Here is a 19,635-nt window from a genome sequence, read left to right as displayed (position 1 = left end):
TATATATATATATATATATATATATATATCCCCATATAGTGAATATATATATATATATATATGTATATATATATATACCCCCCCATATAGTGAATATATATATATATACCCCCATATAGTGAATATATATATATATATAATATATTCACTATATGGGGGTATATATAAATATATATAATTCACTATATGAGGATATATATATATATCATACCTCCATATAGTGAATATATATATATATATACCCCCATATAGTGAATATATATATATATATATATATATATATATTCACTATATGGGGGTATATATATATATATATATATTCACTATATGGGGGTATATATATATTCACTATATGGGGGTATGTATATATATATATTCACTATATGGGGGTATATATATATATATTTTCACTATATGGGGGTATATATATATATATTTTCACTATATGGGGGTATATATATATATATATATATTTTTTCACTATATGGGGGTATATATATATATTCACTATATGGGGGTATATATATATATATTCACTATATGGGGATATATATATATATATTTTCACTATATGGGGGTATATATATATATATATTCACTATATGGGGATATATATATATATTTTCACTATATGGGGGTATATATATATATATATATATATATATATATTTTCACTATATGGGGGTATATATATATATATATATATATATTTTCACTATATGGGGGTATATATATATATATATATATATATAATATTCACTATATGGGGTATATATATATTCACTATATGGGGGTATGTATATATATATATATTCACTATATGGGGGTATATATATATATATATTCACTATATGGGGGTATATATATATATATATATATATATATTTTTTCACTATATGGGGTATATATATATTTTTTTTTTTTTTTCACTATATGGGGGTATATATATATATATATTCACTATATGGGGATATATATATATATTTTCACTATATGGGGGTATATATATATATATATATATTCACTATATGGGGATATATATATATATTTTCACTATATGGGGGTATATATATATATATATATATTTTCACTATATGGGGGTATATATATATATATATATATTTTCACTATATGGGGATATATATATATATATATATATATATATATTCACTATATGGGGGTATATATATATTCACTATATGGGGGTATATATATATATATATTCACTATATGGAGGTATGATATATATATATATCCTCATATAGTGAATATATATATATATATATATATATATACCCCCATATAGTGAATATATTATATATATATATATATATATATATATATTCACTATATGGGGGTATATATATATATATTCACTATATGGGGGGGTATATATATATATACATATATATATATATATATATTCACTATATGGGGATATATATATATATATATATATATATATTTTCACTATATGGGGATATATATATATATATATATATATCCCCATATAGTGAAAATATATATATATATATATATATATCCCCATATAGTGAATATATATATACATATATATATATGTATATATATATATACCCCCCCATATAGTGAATATATATATATATACCCCCATATAGTGAATATATATATATATATATATATATATATATATATATATAATATATTCACTATATGGGGGTATATATATATATATATATATTCACTATATGAGGATATATATATATATCATACCTCCATATAGTGAATATATATATATATATACCCCCATATAGTGAATATATATATATATATATATTCACTATATGGGGGTATATATATATATATTCACTATATGGGGGTATATATATATATATATATATATATATATATATATTTCACTATATGGGGGGGTATATATATATATATATATATTCACTATATGAGGATATATATATATATATACCCCCATATAGTGAATATATATATATACCCCCATATAGTGAATATATATATATATACCCCCATATAGTGAATATATATATATACCCCCATATAGTGAATATATATATATACCCCCATATAGTGAATATATATATATACCCCCATATAGTGAATATATATATATATATATATATACCCCCATATAGTGAATATATATATATACCCCCATATAGTGAATATATATATATATACCCCCATATAGTGAATATATATATATATACCCCCATATAGTGAATGAATATATATATATATATATATATATACCCCCATATAGTGAAAATATATATATATATCCCCATATAGTGAATATATATATATATACCCCCATATAGTGAATATATATATATATATACCCCCATATAGTGAATATATATATATATATATACACCCCCATATAGTGAATATATATATATATACCCCCATATAGTGAAAATATATATATATATATACCCCCATATAGTGAATATATATATATATACCCCATATAGTGAAAAAAAATATATATATACCCCCATGTAGTGAATATAATATATATATATATATATATATATATACCCCCATATAGTGAATATATATATATATATACCCCCATATAGTGAAAATATATATATATATATATATATATATATATATCCCCATATAGTGAAAATATATATATATATACCCCCATATAGTGAAAATATATATATATCCCCATATAGTGAATATATACATATACCCCCATATAGTGAAAAAAAAAATATATATATATATATATATACCCCCATATAGTGAAAATATATATATATATATATATATATATACCCCCATATAGTGAAAATATATATATATACCCCCATATAGTGAATATATATATATATATATATATACATACCCCCATATAGTGAATATATATATACCCCCATATAGTGAATATATATATATATATATATATATATATCCCCATATAGTGAAAATATAGTGAAAAAAAATATATATATATATACCCCATATAGTGAAAATATATATATATATCCCCATATAGTGAATATATATATATATACCCCCATATAGTGAAAATATATATATATCCCCATATAGTGAATATATATATATACCCCCATATAGTGAAAATATATATATATATCCCCATATAATGAATATATATATATATATACCCCCATATAGTGAAAAAAAAAAAATATATATATATACCCCCATATAGTGAAAAAAAAAAAAATATATATATATATATACCCCCATATAGTGAATATATATATATATATACATACCCCCATATAGTGAATATATATATACCCCCATATAGTGAAAATATATATATATATATATACCCCCATATAGTGAAAATATATATATATATATCCCCATATAGTGAATATATATATATATATATATATATATATATATATATATACCCCCATATAGTGAAAATATATATATATATCCCCATATAGTGAATATATATATATATATATACCCCCATATAGTGAATATATATATATATATACCCCCATATAGTGAATATATATATATACCCCCATATATTGAATATATATATATATATATCCCCATATAGTGAATATATATATATATATATACCCCCATATAGTGAATATATATATATACCCACATATAGTGAATATATATATATATATATATCCCCATATAGTGAATATATATATATAAATATACCCCCATATAGTGAATATATATATGTATATATATACCCCCATATAGTGAATATATATATATATATATATATTCACTATATGGGGGTACATATATATATTCACTATATGGGGGTATATATATATATATATTCACTATATGGGGTATATATATATATATTCACTATATGGGGGTATATATATATATATATATATATATATTCACTATATGGGGGTATATATATATATTCACTATATGGGGGTATGTATATATATATATATATATATATATATATATTCACTATATGGGGGTATATATATATATTTTCACTATATGGGGGTATATATATATATATATATATATATATATATATATTTTCACTATATGGGGGTATATATATATATATATTTTTTTTTTTTTTCACTATATGGGGGTATATGTATATATTCACTATATGGGGATATATATATATTTTCACTATATGGGGGTATATATATATATATTTTCACTATATGGGGATATATATATATATATATATATATATATATATATATATATTTTCACTATATGGGGGTATATATATATATATATATATTTTCACTATATGGGGGTATATATATATATATATATATATATATATTCACTACATGGGGGTATATATATATATTTTTTCACTATATGGGGGTATATATATATATATCCACTATATGGGGGTATATATATATATATTTTCACTATATGGGGGTATATATATATATATTCACTATATGGGGGTGTATATATATATATTCACTATATGGGGGTATATATATATATATTCACTATATGGGGGTATATATATATATATTCACTATATGGGGATATATATATATATTTTCACTATATGGGGGTATATATATATATATATATATATATATATATATATTCATTCACTATATGGGGGTATATATATATATATTCACTATATGGGGGTATATATATATATATTCACTATATGGGGGTATATATATATATTCACTATATGGGGGTATATATATATATATATATATATATATATATATATATATATATATATTCACTATATGGGGGTATATATATATATTCACTATATGGGGGTATATATATATATTCACTATATGGGGGTATATATATATATTCACTATATGGGGGTATATATATATATATTCACTATATGGGGGTATATATATATATATTCACTATATGGGGGTATATATATATATATATATCCTCATATAGTGAATATATATATATATACCCCCCATATAGTGAAATATATATATATATATATATATACCCCCATATAGTGAATATATATATATATATACCCCCATATAGTGAATATATATATATATATATATATTCACTATATGGGGGTATATATATATATATATATTCACTATATGGAGGTATGATATATATATATATCCTCATATAGTGAATATATATATATATATATACCCCCATATAGTGAATATATTATATATATATATATATATATATATATATATTCACTATATGGGGGTATATATATATATATTCACTATATGGGGGGGTATATATATATATACATATATATATATATATATATATATATATATTCACTATATGGGGATATATATATATATATATATATTATTTTCACTATATGGGGATATATATATATATATATATATATATTTTCACTATATGGGGGTATATATATATATATTCACTATATGGGGATATATATATATATTTTCACTATATGGGGGTATATATATATATATATATATATATTTTTTTTTTTTCACTATATGGGGTATATATATATATATATATATATATATATATTCACTATATGGGGGTATATATATATATATATATTCACTATATGGGGGTATGTATATATATATATTCACTATATGGGGGTATATATATATATATTTTCACTATATGGGGGTATATATATATATATATATTTTTTCACTATATGGGGGTATATATATATATTTTTTTTTCACTATATGGGGGTATATATATATATATATTCACTATATGGGGATATATATATATATATTTTCACTATATGGGGGTATATATATATATATATATTCACTATATGGGGATATATATATATATTTTCACTATATGGGGGTATATATATATATATATATTCACTATATGGAGGTATGATATATATATATATCCTCATATAGTGAATATATATATATATATATATACCCCCATATAGTGAATATATTATATATATATATATATATATATATATTCACTATATGGGGGTATATATATATATATATTCACTATATGGGGGGGTATATATATATATACATATATATATATATATATATATATTCACTATATGGGGATATATATATATATATATATATATATATATATTTTCACTATATGGGGATATATATATATATATATATATATCCCCATATAGTGAAAATATATATATATATATATATATATATATCCCCATATAGTGAATATATATATATATATATGTATATATATATATATACCCCCCCATATAGTGAATATATATATATATACCCCCATATAGTGAATATATATATATATATATATAATATATTCACTATATGGGGGTATATATATATATATATATATATTCACTATATGAGGATATATATATATATCATACCTCCATATAGTGAATATATATATATATATACCCCCATATAGTGAATATATATATATATATATATATATATATATTCACTATATGGGGGTATATATATATATATATATATATATTCACTATATGGGGGTATATATATATTCACTATATGGGGGTATGTATATATATATATTCACTATATGGGGGTATATATATATATATTTTCACTATATGGGGGTATATATATATATATTTTCACTATATGGGGGTATATATATATATATATATTTTTTTTTTCACTATATGGGGGTATATATATATATTCACTATATGGGGGTATATATATATATATATATATATATATATATATATATATATTCACTATATGGGGGTATATATATATATTTTCACTATATGGGGGTATATATATATATATATATATATATATATATATATATTTTCACTATATGGGGGTATATATATATATATATATATTTTTTTTTTCACTATATGGGGGTATATGTATATATTCACTATATGGGGATATATATATATTTTCACTATATGGGGGTATATATATATATATTTTCACTATATGGGGATATATATATATATATATATATATATATATATATATATTTTCACTATATGGGGGTATATATATATATATATATATATTTTCACTATATGGGGGTATATATATATATATATATATATATATATATATTCACTACATGGGGGTATATATATATATTTTTTCACTATATGGGGGTATATATATATATATCCACTATATGGGGGTATATATATATATTTTTTCACTATATGGGGGTATATATATATATATTCACTATATGGGGGTGTATATATATATATTCACTATATGGGGGTATATATATATATATTCACTATATGGGGGTATATATATATATATTCACTATATGGGGATATATATATATATTTTCACTATATGGGGGTATATATATATATATATATATATATATATATATATATATATTCATTCACTATATGGGGGTATATATATATATATTCACTATATGGGGGTATATATATATATATTCACTATATGGGGGTATATATATATATTCACTATATGGGGGTATATATATATATATATATATATATATATATATATATATATATTCACTATATGGGGGTATATATATATATTCACTATATGGGGGTATATATATATATTCACTATATGGGGGTATATATATATATTCACTATATGGGGGTATATATATATATATTCACTATATGGGGGTATATATATATATATTCACTATATGGGGGTATATATATATATATATATCCTCATATAGTGAATATATATATATATACCCCCCCATATAGTGAAATATATATATATATATATATATATACCCCCATATAGTGAATATATATATATATATACCCCCATATAGTGAATATATATATATATATATATTCACTATATGGGGGTATATATATATATATATATTCACTATATGGAGGTATGATATATATATATATCCTCATATAGTGAATATATATATATATATATATACCCCCATATAGTGAATATATTATATATATATATATATATATATATATATATTCACTATATGGGGGTATATATATATATTCACTATATGGGGGGGTATATATATATATACATATATATATATATATATATATATATATATATTCACTATATGGGGATATATATATATATATATATATATATATATTTTCACTATATGGGGATATATATATATATATATATATATATTTTCACTATATGGGGGTATATATATATATATTCACTATATGGGGATATATATATATATTTTCACTATATGGGGGTATATATATATATATATATATATTTTTTTTTTCACTATATGGGGTATATATATATATATATATATATATATATATATATTCACTATATGGGGGTATATATATATATATATATATTCACTATATGGGGGTATGTATATATATATACTCACTATATGGGGGTATATATATATATATTTTCACTATATGGGGGTATATATATATATATATATTTTTTCACTATATGGGGGTATATATATATATTTTTTTTTCACTATATGGGGGTATATATATATATATATTCACTATATGGGGATATATATATATATATTTTCACTATATGGGGGTATATATATATATATATATATATTCACTATATGGGGATATATATATATATTTTCACTATATGGGGGTATATGACCTCACCTCATGTATGTCACTGACAGCGTGGGAGAATTCTCACGCTGAAGCGCTGAGTGCAGGAGAATTTTCCCACGCTGTCAGTGACGTGCATGAGGTGAGCTGAGTTCATTGGACATGAACTCGGCTCATCTGGATGACGTCACAGAGAGACACTGAGGAGCGCAAGCATGCCTGCGCTTCTCAGTGTCTGCGGGATGACAGGCTGGATGGCAGCTTTCTGCTGCGGTCCAGCCTGTCATCTCGATGTAGCAGAGCTGGAGCTGTCCTGGGAACCATCGAAAGGTAAGGATGAGGTTGCTTTATTATTTTTCTTTTATTGCAGGAGATCGTTGGCTTCAGCTGGAATGGGCGTGATGGTAAGTATGGTTTAATTTAGAACAATAAAGAATTGTGTCTTTATTTCAATTAAAGGACTTTATTCTGGGTGTTTGTGTTTTCTTTTAACTTTGACTATGGGGTTAGTAATGGGGGTGTCTTATAGACGCCTCTCCATTACTAACCTGGGCTTGATGTCAGCTGGCATTATAAGCTGACATCAACCCCAACCCTATTACCCCCTGCCACCGCACCAGGGCAGCGTGGAAGAGCGAGGCTAAGTGCCAGAATTGGCGCATCCTATGGATGCGCCATTTCTGGGGCGGCTGACGGCTGGTGTTTCTAGCCTGGGAGGGGGCCAATATTCATGGCACCCTTCCTGGGCTATTAATATCAGCCCCCAGCTGTCTGCCTAGCCTGTGCTAGCTATTAAATTAGGGGGGACCCCACGTCATTTTTTTGGGGGGGTCCCCCATTTTAATAGCTAGTAAAGGCTAGGTATTCAGCTGGGGGCTGATATTAGTAGCCTGGGAAGCTCCGTGGGTATTACCCCCTTCCCAGGCTTCAAACATTTGCCCCAGCCATCTGCTTAACCTCCGCTAGAGACTAAAATTAAGGGGAACCCCACGCCAATTTTTTTTTAAATAAATCCTTTATTTTAACACTAAATGACAAGTACAGTAATCAACACTGTCACTGTACTTCATATATATGTGACTGACATGTTTCTATCTATCTAATCTATGTGTGATTCTCTATTCCTTCTATTCTAAATTGTCGGGTACCGCTGCTGAATTGCTGGCCGGCTTTCTTAAAGAGACGGTGCATGAAAACACTATTATTTTTTTAAATAAATCCTTTACACTAAATGACAAGTTCTGTAAGCAACACTGTCACTGTACTTCTTATATATGTGACTGACATGTTTCTATCTATCTAATCTATGTGTGAAGCTCTATTCTGTCTGTTATAAATTGTCGGGTACCGCTGCTGAATTGCCGGCCGGCTTTTTTAAAGAGACGGTGCACGAAAACACTAATATTTTTTTTAATAAATCCTTTACACTAAATGACAAGTACAGTAAGCAACACTGTCACTGTACTTCATATATATGTGACTGACATGTTTCTATCTATCTAATCTATGTGTGAAGCTCTATTCTTTCTGTTGTAAATTGTCGGGTACCGGTGAATGCCGCTGATGAATTGCCGGCTTTTCATGTCATTCTACATTATTCTTAGTTGTTTTACTTCATGTAGAATTAACCTACAAGGAAAGAAAGGGTTTATTTTCATTCCGATATTTGTGTCCCATTGACTTGCATTGGTTTCCGGTATCGGAATCGGCGATATCCGATACTTTTTGGGTATCGGCCCGATCCAATCCGATACGATATTTCCTGATATCGGAAGGTATCGCTCAACACTATTCATGAGGGATCGCTCCTGCCAAACAAACCTGATGGCCTTCTACGAGGAGATGAGCTCAGACCTGGACCGGGGAGAGTCAGTGGATGTTGTAGACCTTGACTTCTCCAAAGCGTTTGATACCGTGCCACACAAAAGGTTGGTATATAAAATGAGAATGCTTGGTCTGGGGGATAATGTGTGCAAGTGGGTAAATAGCTGGCTGAGTGATAGAAAGCAGAGGGTGGTTATCAATGGAGTAAGCTCAGGGGGTGTCAGGGTTACTAGCAGGATGCCTCAAGGGTCTGTCTTGGGCCCTATATTATTTAATATATTTATTAATGATCTAGTGGAAGGGTCAATTAATGCATGTAGCAGTCAAATTATTGCAATTTTTGCCTCTACTGAGTAGTTTTTTACAAAGTTGGCAGATATCACGAGTTGGGTCAACCTTTGTGGTCTCAAAATAGGCCCAGGCTAAGAAACCCTTCCTGCCCTGCAAGCTACAGACCCGTGACCGCTGCTGGCAAAACCCACAGTTGTGACTGATGATGCAGTGCTTGTCGTGGTTGCATCACTCTGTGCGGGAGGCCGCAACATAAACTACTCATCTTCCTCCTCCTCCTTAGATGTGCTAGTCATCTTCGTGCATCAGGGTTTACTCCAAGTGGGATCTACAACCTCCTCATTCTCCTCTTTGTTCTCTCACTCCTCGCCCTCACAGTCACCCTCTTCCTGCCCTGACAGCAAAGTACAGTCCGCATGAGCCTCAGGTATCTGAGTCTCATCAGGATCACCTCCCCCCGTGCGTTAACGTCTGGTGACAAGGGCCTGGATTCTGCTCAGACCCTACTTCGTCCTGCCCCGGATCCAACTGGAAAAAATTTTGGCCATCGGTGCAGATGCTTTCCTCCTCTTAAGTCTGTGAATCTTTGGAGAAGACTTCTGATGCCCATGGTATAGAATGTGCGAACAGTTCTACAGACTCGCCCATCTGTGGTGCCCTATAGTCAGTTGGGCGGTTGGACAGTTGTGATAGGGGAGAAACAAGGGTAATTGAGGTGCCACCTCTGTGGACTGTACTGTGTGTGATGTTGAGGTGGAGGAAGAGGAGCAGAGGCCACTTGATGCAGCGCTTGCCATCCACTGGAGCACCTGCCCTTTTTTGCCCAAGGAGTATCGCTGTGCGGCTGCTAAAGAAAGGGAGTGGAGTAGCCCGTCCAGTAACAAGTTGTCAATTGTCTTTGGATAGGACATGACTGTGTTAGTTCACTAGTGCTTTCACTAACATTACCAACCACCCCACCTTGAACATCAAGCCTATTCCCCCTTCCACCACTACCTCACTTTTCCCCCACTCATGTTGGATGTACCCAATAAGAAATATACTCAATAAGACCCTCACCATATGTACTCTGAGTAGAATTATGCCCACGGAAGACCCCGTGTCTTCACAATCATTAATCCCGGTAAAATAAAATTCTAACAAAAAGAACATTGAAAGGAAAAGACTAAATAGTTTCTTCTTTGGGGAGTTTCCAAGCTGAGGGTTTGTCACAACTGCTTTTTGGTTATTCAGTTCCGAGAACACTAAAAAATAATTTTTTTCTTTAGTTTTTGCCTCACCTCATTTCTGACGGCCTTAGCACTGAATATCTTCTCACTGTCATGGCCGTTTAAGAACTTGTTTTTTCGCTTTTCCGTTATCAATCACTTTGACACTTCTCTTTGGTCGAACCCTTTAGATGCGGCAGTAGGAATGATCATTGTCAATCACATCCACCTTCTGCTGTAGATGGTGCCGGCACCGCTGCAATACAAGAGCACAGAGGCTGATGGGAATCATCTGTCTATCCAAATTAATCTTATATTATAAAGCAGAAAGGGGTTAAGAAAGTTCCATAACTTTTCTAAGATTTTGGCTTTGAGTAGAAGTAATGTCACAGAAGGGGCACGGCCAGGACAAGGCGCGGAGAATAACGGTTCTCAGGAGTTTCTACTGCCCGGTCACTACAGCATGATTGAGAACTCGCGTCCCGCTCACTAGTCTTACTTCTGAAGCCATTGAACCCCATTTTATGATCCTCAACTCCACTTTTTAACTCTACTTGTTCTCCAGAGCATCTCAGGTACCTCGTCTCTGAACTTTAGGCAATGATATGGATGTAACAGAGACAGCAGCCCCATCTAGAACCTCACCACAGCCAATACTTAGAACTTCCTTACCTCAGCTCACACATCAAAATTGGGTGGTCTGCATCTGTGGCGTCCCTGAGGGTTCAGTCGCCACAGAGGTACTGCACCTCACCAAGCGGTGTGGTGTCTCCTTCTTTCAGGTAAGGAGGGAGTGCTGCCCGGAACCTCAACACCTGCATCCAACACTACACTGCTCCAGGCCAGCTGGAAGGGCAAGATGCATTGTGTTTTCCTGCTGAGCCCTGTCCCTGGCTGCATTGGGGGGAACCCAAAGGTAGGGGGAACCAGTAGTGGGTGTGGGTGGAGGAAGCAGTTTAGGGGAGCCCATTAGGGAGATATAAAATGGAGGGTAGAGCCAGGTAGTTAGTGGTTCAGGGAGTGTGCTGCCACTGAGAGCAGTGGAGACGTAGCGTGTCTGCTGCTGTAGTGAGGGCCCTGAGTGTGGCCGAAGTCAAGAAGGGAGAAGAAGTAACGAGGGGGCAGAGGAGCGTAGTAGGCTCACCCCGAACTATACACTGGGCACCGGGTCCGCGCCTACAGGGTCCATTTATACCCAGTAGGGACCACCGGATACCTGGAGGACTACAAGTCCCAGGTCGACCAACGTTGACTACCGTACCAGGGCTAGGAGTCACGGAGGCCCCAACGTCCAGGGAGAGTGATCTCCAAGAGAAGGCCCTACCACCAGGTCAGTCAGTGAGAGGAGAGAGTGAAGACAGTCAGGGAGCAGAGTCTCTTTAGGAGCTCTGCCCTGCAAGTAGTGCTAGAGGCCCAGGAGGGGAGCAGAAGAGGAAAGCTCCGTTCTACTTAAGGGATCCCAGGGGGTACAGCGAGTGCAGGACGGCACCCGTACGCCCCGAATCTGTCAGAAGACAGAGGGATCAGGCCGCAGGAAGGGGACCGGCCCCTGGACCAGTAGTGTTACTCCAGGTCTCGGCTAGAAAAACCGGAGGCTTCTGGCTTTTATAGTTCAGTTGCCAAAGCCTCATTCTAGTCACCGTGAGGGACAAGCAGGTCCGGGAACTCCAGTTTGACATGAGGGACTTCAGAGCACCCAAGCGGGACTGTGAGTGGGGAAGCGCAGGGCAGGAGGGAGAAGACCCAGCGTGATGTCAGTCTAGAGAGGAACACGAGAAAGCGGGGTTCCATCAGGTGCTCCTAACCTACCTGAGGAAGAGCTGAACCACTGGTGAACCTCTGGTGAACACAGCGCGATGTGGGAGGCTGGCACCTGCGCAGTGTATCAGTGGAACGTACATGAGAACTGTGAGTAAAGGCTCGGATGACTGCACCGCACTGCCTCCGTCCATTATTTCAGCTGCGTCATCTTTCCCCCTGCACTACAATGCCCAGCGCAACCAACAACCCCTACATTGCCCTGGAGCTAGCTCTTCCTGTTGAGAGCCATACCATCCCTGCTGCAGTAACATCAGCTTCAGAGGACTGCTTGGCAACGGCGACTCCCTTTAGCCGCATTCCACAGGTGGCGTCACGAACAATCCCGAACTCTATAAACCCCCTATAAATAATTCCCCCTTTTTATTGACCGCCCTGGGTCACGGACCGGGCCAGCCACCGTGATATCCCCCACCAGCATCCATAGGCCCAGCTGCCGAGTAACCCCATGGCCCAGGGGGCGCGTCACATCCTCCTCCGTCAGATGATCCCAGATACCCAACCAATCATCCTGCCTTCTGATCCACCCTACAGAAACTCCGACAGGGCCTACCTGATTGGGCTTTAGCTGGTTTCTCAGATCCGTGTATTACAATCCAATTATACAGGGCCGGCTCCAGGTTTTCGTGGGCCCCAGGCGAAAGATTCTAAGTGGGCCCCTTTAACACATACAACCATTCACGATGCAGAGATACGGCAGATAAATATAGGTATAGTACACAGGGCCCATTCTGTCCCCTCATCCTTCACATATGCAGACATGCACACATACAGTACGCAGATGTGGCGCCCCGCTACGGAAAGATGCCAGAGAACCCAGTAGGGTGCATGGATGGACTTCTCCACAAGAGGCCCTCACACATTCACACACCTCCACCCTACCACCTCACACCAGCAGAGGGAGCGCATTAGGGATAGATATATATAGAGGGTAGAGCCAGGCAGCTCAGTCAGAAGTGAGTTGGAGAGTGTGCTGGCACTTAGACCAGTGAATACGCAGCACGCTGTCTGCTCTGCTTAGGCGAGCCAAGGCCTACAGCACGAGTTGTAGCCTAGTGAGATCCCTGAGTGTGGCCGACAGCAAAGAGGAAAGGAGAGAGGAGTTGAGAGGGCAGAGGAGCGTACCAGGCTCAACCCGAAATATACACTGGACACATGGTCCGCGCCTACAGGGTCCCTTTATACCCAGTAGGGACCACCGGATACCTGGAGGACTACAAGTCACAGGTCGACCAACGCTGACTACTGTACCAGGGCTAGGAGTCATGGAGGCCCCAGCGCCCAGGGAGAGTGATCTCCAAGAGAAGGCTCTACCACCAGGTCAGCAGGTGCAAGTGAGAGAGAGACAGTAATTAAGCCAGGCCTAGCTCCAGGCAGGTCAGAAGCTTAGCGAGTAAAGCAACAGATCAGGAGGCCCTATAACCGCTCACTTGGGAGAGTCCAGAAGTGCACCCTTCCTACTGAGTACCCTGGACCATACCTACATTTACACCTTTAGCCGCATTCCACAGGTGGCGTCACGAACACTTTACAAATCCTCTATAAATAATTTCCCTTTTTGGTTGACTGTCCTGAGCCACGGACCGGGCCAGCCACCGTGATATCCCCGACACCAGCAGCCAGAGGCCTGGCTGCCGAGTAACCCATTGCCCCGGGGGCACGTAAACTTTCTGGCGTCACGAACAGGATTCCGTGCCCGTTGCCACTGGTTACTGTGCGCCTTAAAAGACTGTAACACTTACTGTGGTGAAGATCTCCCGCTATTCCCGAGGTTTCCCGCCATTGTCCGCCATTTACCTGTCGCCGCGCGGGAAGAAGAGGGTCGTACCCGCTGGAACCCGCGAGGTGTGACTGTGAAAGCGCGCAAAGCCCCGGACACGCCCCACCCTTGACGTCGAACCAGGAAGCGTCAGGTCCTGGAAGGAGTTCAGTGAGCGCCCTGACGTCAGACATGAGCGACGCAAGTTCCTGGAAGAAGACCGTCGCCCGCGGAGCTGCGGCCTACCTGATAAAAAGTGAAGACGGTAGACTACGGTTCACTAGGGGGGCGCAACCATGGCCGACGACCAGCAAGCCGCCGTAGCACCGGTTAACGCTCCAGATGTCCAACTTGCGCCCGGCGCTGCACAGGCTGGAGCGGCCACCCCACCAGCAGGGGTCGTCACCCGGTGATACCCATGGCCCTGCCGTACATCCCTGGAGCGAAATGGCTTCCCCAGTATGATGGCAAACCAGACACCCTGTCTGGATTCAAAAGGAAAATATGCGGTGTACTAGACATGTATTCTATGACTGTTAAGCAGAGAACCGCTGTTGTGCTGGGACAATTGACTGGTGCCGCAGAGCGGGAAGTTGAAACCTGGCCAGCCGTGGACCAGGAATCAGTATCCACTATCTTTAAGAGACTGCAAACTGTCTTTGAAAATCGCACTGAGACAGATCTCCGGATGAGGTTCTAGCACTGTGTCCAGAAACCTGAGGACAGCATCCGGGACTACGCCTGGCGCTTACAGGAAGCCCTGCGGGCCCTGAAACAGGTTAGTCCAGCCAGCATACAAGATGAGAATAAAATGCTGACGGAACAGTTCATCCGGGGGTTGAGGTCCCAGGAGGAGAGCAGAACTGTACGGTGGTGGGCTTTAGATCATCCAGACGCCACCTTTGACACCCTCAAGGACATGGCTATTAAGGGTCTACAGCCCCTGGAAACATCAGGGACTGCTATCCAGCGTTACCAGAGTGGGGCCACCCCAGTGGCCGCAGCACCCACAGCTCCTTCATTAATGGCTGAAACAAAGACGCAAACAGTGCCCCCTATCGAGCTGGACAGCCTGCGCTCTGAAGTGCGTCAGCTAAGTAAAACCCTGGCCACTGTCCTGAGCACCCTGCAGCTACAGGCGGAGTCCAAGCCGGAAGGAAGGATACTACTCGCCGACAGCCCTGAGGATGTCCCCTGGATGACAAGAAGAAGGAGGACAACGCCACCCCGTAGGAGGACAACGACACCCCGGAGGAGAACAACGCCACCCCATGGGAGGACTAACGACCAACGTCGCCCTCCAGGGGATTTCATCTGTTACCGCTGCCACAAGGCAGGCCACACAGCGCGGAACTGTCCTTTAAACGGGCAAACCCTGGGGCCGAGGGCCGACACCCAGGTGTAAATCAACCAGGCCCATCAAGCTGGTACCATCGGTTTGTAGGAGGAAGGCCTTTCCTGTCCATCATGCTGGACGGCATAGCAACACCTGCGTTACTGGACACCGGCTCGCAGGTAACCATCATACCTGATGTCCTCTACAAAAGGTACTGGTCCGTAGATGAACTCTAGCCGCCAGCCATGACCCTCTCTGTGTATGCCTCTATCGCCTTCCTCTCAACCTAGTAGGGGTTAAGGACGTGACAGTGAAGATGGGGAGAGCGGAACTAAAGGACCAAGGACTGATTGTAGTGGAATCTAACCCTGATGATACAGACTTGTATATGATACTTGGTACAAATATTGTTGGTAACTGTTTGGGAGAAGTGTTGTTTTTACTTCTCCCAAACAAGTCCAGAGGCAGACAAGTGGAGACTTGTGGAGGACGAAGATGGCACACCTAAGGATGAGGCACTACCAGCAAGCAAAGAAGAAAAGAGCACCAAGAAACACCCAGAAGCGACAAGAAAAAGGACAGCCAAGAATGGAAGAAGAGTGGTGGTGGTGGGAGACTCACTACTGAGAGGAACAGAAGCAGCTATCTGCAGACCGGACATAACCGCAAGAGAAGTATGCTGCCTCCCAGGTGCGAAGATCAAGGATGTTACCGATAGGATACCGAAGCTCATCAGTTCCAAGGATGTCCACCCATTTCTTCTGATACATGTTGGCACCAATGACATGGCAAGGAAAGACCTACCGACAATCTGCAAGGACTTTGAAGCATTGGGGAAGAAAGTAAAAGAACTGGATGCGCAGGTAGTTTTTTCTTCTATCCTTCCAGTAGACGGGCATGGGGTCAGGAGATGGAACAGGATCCTTGATGTGAACAACTGGCTGAGACGATGGTGCAGACAACAAGGATTTGGATTCCTGGACTACGGTGTGAATTACCTCTATGACGGACTCCTTGCCAGAGACGGACTACACCTCAACAAACCCGGGAAACTCACATTCGCCAGGACACTCGCAACACTCATCAGGAGGACGTTAAACTAGAAGAAGAGGGGATGGGAAGAAAAACGCCGGACACGAACATGCAACCAGAGGACATACTAATGAAAGATATGAAGTGCGACTAAGAAGGTCCAAGACAAGATACTTGGAAGGGAGGTAAGAAAATATCTAATACAATCCACAGGGAGAAGATTGGAACAAAACAAAATCGTGTAAACTGCGTGCTAGCAAATGCCAGAAGCCTGACAAACAAGATGGATGAACTGGAAGCAGAAATATCTACAGGTAATTATGACATAGTGGGAATAACCGAGACATGGTTAGATGAAAGCTATGACTGGGCAGTTAACTTACAGGGTTACAGTCTGTTTAGAAGGGATCGAAGAAATCGGAAAGGGGGTGGAGTCTGTCTATATGTAAAGACGTGTCTAAAGCCTACAATACGGGAGGATGTATGGGAGGGAAATGAGGAGGTCGAGTCCTTATGGGTGGAGATACATAGGGCAAAAAACAAGAATAAAATTATCATAGGAGTCTGTTATAAACCACCAAATATAGCAGAAGCCACGGAAAGTCTATTAATGAGACAAATAGACGAAGTAGCAAAAACTTACGAGGTGATTATTATGGGGGACTTCAACTACCCCAATATAGACTCGGAAACCGAAAGTTGTAGATCTCAGAAAGGAAACAGGTTTCTGTCACTTATCAAAGACAATTATTTGTCACAACTTGTGCAGGAACCAACTAGAGGGACGACCCTTTTAGACTTAATATTAACTAACAGGCCAGACAGAAGAACTGAGGTGCAGGTCGGGGGGCACCTGGGAAATAGTGACCACAACATTATACAATTCCACATGTGCTTCAGTAGGTGCCCAGCAAGGGAGTCACAAAAACACTGAACTACAGGAGGGCAAAGTTTGATCAGCTAAGAGATGCCCTTCACCTTATAGCCTGGGATAGTATCTTTAGTAATAGGAGCACGGATAGAAAATGGGAAATTTTCAAAACAGTCCTACATAGTCACTGTAGAAGGTCCATACCTTATGGGAATAAAAGGGCTAGGAATAGGAGGAAGCCAATGTGGCTAAATAAGGAAGTCAAGAGGGCAATGAAAAACAAAAAAAGGGCTTTCTGTAAACTTAAACAAGAAGGCAGCGAGGAAGCGCTAATATCTTATAGGGAAAAAAACAAAATCTGTAAGAAACAAATAAGAATAGCAAAAGAGGAGACAGAGAGACTAATTGCCAAGGAAAGTAAAACGAATCCCAAACTGTTCTTTAACTATATAAACAGTAAAAGGATTAAAACTGATGGAGTTGGCCCATTGAAAAATAACCTGGGTAAAATCATAGAGGGCGATGAGGGTAAAGCAAACCTACTCAATAGCTTCTTCTCCACTGTTTTCACAAAAGAAAACAATTTATCGGAGGAAATGCAGAGTGATAAAGTAAACCCTCCGCTAAATATCACCCACCTAACCCAGGAGGAAGTTCAGAAACGCCTAAATAATATCAAAATAGACAAGTCACCAGGCCCAGATGGCATACACCCCCGGGTACTAAAATAATTAAGTAATGTGATAGACAGGCCGCTGTATCTTATATTCAAGCACTCTTTATGGACAGGGACTGTCCCACTAGACTGGCGCCAAGCAAATGTGGTACCAATATTCAGAAAGGAGTCTAAAAGTGACCCTGGGAACTATAGACCAGTCAGCTTAACGTCTGTTGTGGGTAAATTGTTTGAAGGATTTCTTAGAGATGCTATTGTAGAATATC

The sequence above is a fragment of the Phyllobates terribilis genome, unplaced genomic scaffold, assembly GCF_046119375.1.
Source record: "Phyllobates terribilis strain yellow unplaced genomic scaffold, ASM4611937v1 Scaffold_4__5_contigs__length_816908805, whole genome shotgun sequence".
Taxonomy (NCBI): domain Eukaryota; kingdom Metazoa; phylum Chordata; class Amphibia; order Anura; family Dendrobatidae; genus Phyllobates; species Phyllobates terribilis.
This window is presented reverse-complemented; position numbering follows the sequence as displayed.